The following is a 4012-nucleotide window of genomic DNA, read 5'->3' as shown; positions in this document are numbered from 1 at the left end:
CACATGCCCGGGTTTCGGGCTCGATCCCCAGTCGGGGGCGTGCAGGAGGCAGCTGATCAGTGACTCTCTCATCATTGATGGTTCTCTCTCTCTCTCTCCCCCCCCTTCCTCTCTCTGAAATGAATAAAAATATGTTTTTTTTTTTAAAAAAAGGACGGTTTATTTTTACTTTTCCTAATTAATTTCATGCAATTAATTATATTATTCCTTATTGCGTATTATGCACTGTTGTATGTTTTGGGATAAAACAGTGTGCAAAACAGATAAAAACAACCCTGCCCTCATAGAGTTAGAGCAGACAAACTTGGCTAGAAAACAGAGAGGGTACAGCGCCAGGAATTTTTATTAAACAACAATTTGTTTACACTTTAACAAAAATTTCTTTCTTTTGGTTACCAAATAAACCCAAGACTTTGGGTGGAACAAGCGATACTATCATCATCATTTTCAGATTCTGAAGCAGAATATTAGAAATTTTAAGTAATTTTCCCAACTTTATTACATCTCTTTTGATAGTAATAGGCACTGCCACTACAGGGAATCCAGTCCTGTGCATATCCATCTTCTGGGCACTGAAAAGATGATGTCCCATTGCACCTCTCTGGAAGGTCACATTCATTGACCTGATTTCCACAGAATTCTGTTGATGGCATGAACTTACAGCCTTGACTTGTTCTGTGCTTATCACTGGGAAAACATTTCCATGATTCCAAATCCCAATCCCAATCAAAATCACATAAGTACCCAACTGCTGAAAAATGGTATCCACTATGCTGACAGGAAATGTAACCTCTGTACCTTTGAGAAATTACTTTGGGAATAAATGGAGAGGCAAGACTCACCCATGGGTCTTTAGATGTCGGTCTCCTGGCTTTCCTGTGAGTCATATGTGTACTCTAGAAACACAAAGAGCACCAACTCAGAGGGAAACGAGCTTTACTTGGTGCTTACACAATGAACAGTAGTTAGGAAGGTGCTGGAAATTACCTTTCCTTGATGGCAATGTTTCTGATATTGACTGAAAGGAAGGTCTCTTCATTTTTCTGTAAACTTAGAAATGTGCTTCAGGCATGTAACATTTCTACTCCAAGAAACTAAATCTTTATAATGCATAAGATATTAAATTAGAGGCATTTTCTTAATCTGAAGGATGAGCCTTCGTCTCCTTGGGACCAAAATGTTTTTGAATATACATAAATACAGTAGTCAACAGTAGAAGTAAAAGAGACACACTAAGAATCATAACTAGTGGAAAGAAAACTCCTTTTCTGGCAGATGCTGGGCCACTGTCAACACTACCTCCATAGCCTCTGAACAGGCAGTAGGGCGGGGACCACCCATAGCCACAGTGGCAGTGATGTTTATTATTGCAGATTCCCTTCATGTTGCAGGTCTCAGGCAGGCAGACTTGTGACAGGAGAGGGAGACTGACACACTTCTTGTGTATGCATATCTTTCTTGAACCACACACGGCGCCATCTTTCACTTCACCCATGTCAGGTGTGTCCATCCCTAAATGATAACTGATACCCCAGCAGGTGGCATCATTGATGTGAGTGTGCTGCAAAGTAGAGTGATCTCTTAGGTGGGGAATGTCTCCCACATTCTCACACTGAACTCTCCCACAGAGGATGTCTGCGGTATTACATTTGAGGTATGCCGTACCAGTTAGACCACAGTGGCCAAAACGGTTTCCCTGGGAGTTGATTTCTTTATAGCAATTCTGAGACGCACTCTTTGCGCCTTCACCAAAAATCTCCCTGCACTGTTTGTCATGGCCACTACATCTCTTTTGATAGCAGTAGGCACCGTCACTACAGGGAATCCCATCCTGCACATATACATCTTCTGGGCACTGATGGAATGTCCCATTGCACCACTCTGGAAGGTCACATTCACCCATCTGTTGTCTGCACAAAGTCCCTGATGGCATGAACTTGCAGTCTTTGCAACACAGCCCAAAAGCACAAGCAGCACCAGGCCTCAGAGTGCAGTTCAGCAGACAACAGGGGTGATGTTCACACTGCTTTGTAGATCCACAGTCACATTCCTCTTCTCCTTCAACTACATCATTCCCACAGCGCTTCAGCATAAGGACTTCCCCTGGACTTGGAGGATTGTGCAGACATGATCCCTGGTTTAAAGTGGTCTTCATAAAATCTGCATAACTACAGTTGGTGAATCTCTCTGCTGGCACTCTGATAGCATTCATGATGCAACCACTTTGCCCACACAAACAGAATTCTTCATCATGCTGCATGCCCAAAGTATGGCCTAACTCATGGGCCACGGTGAGGGCAAAAAGAGACCAGGGGTCTCCTTGGAAATTATTAACTCCACAGTCAATAGGAGGACGACATATTCCTGCAACATAGGCTATACCAAGTGTACATATAAGTGAATTTTTAATGAAAATATGTGCAGCATCATACTGTAGCCGCAAAAGACTGATTTGTTTCCACTGAGCAAAATCCTCCAGAACTTGTTCTATGCTTGTCATTGGGAAAACATTTTCATGATTCCAAATCTCAATCCCAGCCAAAATCACATAAGTACCCAACTGCTGATAAATGGAGTCCACTATGTTGATAACAAGAAATATATCCTCCTGCACCTTTGAGAAGTTACCTTGGGAATAAATAAAGAAATTTCGATCTACCACCACAGCCAGCTCCAGAAACCATGAGTGGGTCCACCAGTTATCAGAATTTTGTTTCAGAGTTGTTTTCTCAGCCTCTTCAAATCCCAGTTGTTGGTGTGCTATATTCTTCTTTGTTAAGCCACATCGAATAGGTGGGAAGTGTGTCTCATTAGTGTTTATCTTATACACCAGGTGTTCAAATGTAGCAGAGTGCCTTATTGGCTCGATTTCATAAGCAAGGTCATTTATCTGTAGCATTCCTCGAAAGCCTCCAGACAGGTACTGAGGGCAACCAGGGACTCAGGGACACCCTGCACATAACCATGATAGTAGCAGTCATCAGGAACAAAAGGCTGATCCTCCTGGAGGACATGCTGGTCCGTGTAGGTGAACACTGGTAGGTGTCTGGAAGCCAAGAGCTTCTTGACCCTCATGTTGACAATGTGTCTTTGGCCCCCAAACTGAAGGCTGTAGGAGAGCCAGCCCGGAGCCTTAGCATCTCTGCCCCTGCTGGGCACCTTCAGGGGGACCACCACTTCTGGGGAGCTGAGGCACTGGGAGAGCCTAGCCTGGGAGAGGCCAGAAGGGGATAGAGACACTCGAAGCCACAGCAGCAGGAGAACTACTCTCATGGACACCCTGGCCTCACCAGCCTCCATTATGGAGCTGTCATTATGGAGTCATCTGTCCAGAAAAAAAGTGTGAGACACTGTTGGTCTGGCTCCTTCCTCTGAGCTGGTCATTGTATAGAGCTGACCTTTAAGGATCTGAATCCTGGCAGAGTTGGCCATCAGGGCTGCAGTGCTGAAACTGAAAATAAAAAGAAGGGTGGGGAAGGTGGTGGGATTGGGTAAGGAAAGTGGGAGAGAGAAAGAATCAAGTCATGAAAAATGATTAATGAATCATGAAAATGCTTTGGAATTGCTTTCAATAAATGGGGGTGGGAAGTTAGGGTTATAGATAAGACAGTATGGGCCATATGTTGATAATTGTTGCAGTTAGGTGACAGGTACCTGGGTTTTCATTTAATCTGATTAGACTTGCATAGGAGATATGGAAATGAAGATGCCTGACCCACTACTATCAATCTCCTGGACTCTGAATTCAGTCCTATCAATACTCCTTTACGCTGATTCAAATCCCTCTATATCATCCATCTGTACAGCTTCCCCTCTGACTTCTGCTGTCTTTTCTTGATGACAAAGGAAGAGGGAGAGAGAGAGAGAAAGAGAGCCAAACTGAATCCTAAACTTCTTCATAGAGCTCCCCATATTTACTTACCTTACTAAATTTGAGCTTCAGCAGAATTTACTGCTTTCCCTAAAGCTCACAATAGAGAAATCCAATTCTCAGAAGCCCTATGTACCTCAT

General features: G+C 43.6%; 1 pseudogene across 1 annotated transcript; it reads right to left on the bottom strand.

Annotated features, from left to right (window-relative positions):
• Nucleotides 1–145: 145 nt before the first annotated feature.
• Nucleotides 146–3300, bottom strand: LOC308549160 (disintegrin and metalloproteinase domain-containing protein 21 pseudogene; annotated as a pseudogene). Its single transcript has 2 exons — nucleotides 988–3300; nucleotides 146–896 (listed from the first exon to the last, which is right to left on the bottom strand). The product of its transcript is annotated as a disintegrin and metalloproteinase domain-containing protein 21 pseudogene (transcript).
• Nucleotides 3301–4012: the final 712 nt, after the last annotated feature.

This window comes from Miniopterus schreibersii, assembly GCF_964146895.1.
Source record: "Miniopterus schreibersii genome assembly, chromosome: 1".
In the NCBI taxonomy this organism is placed as follows: Eukaryota; Metazoa; Chordata; class Mammalia; order Chiroptera; family Miniopteridae; genus Miniopterus; species Miniopterus schreibersii.
This window is presented reverse-complemented; position numbering and strand designations above follow the sequence as displayed.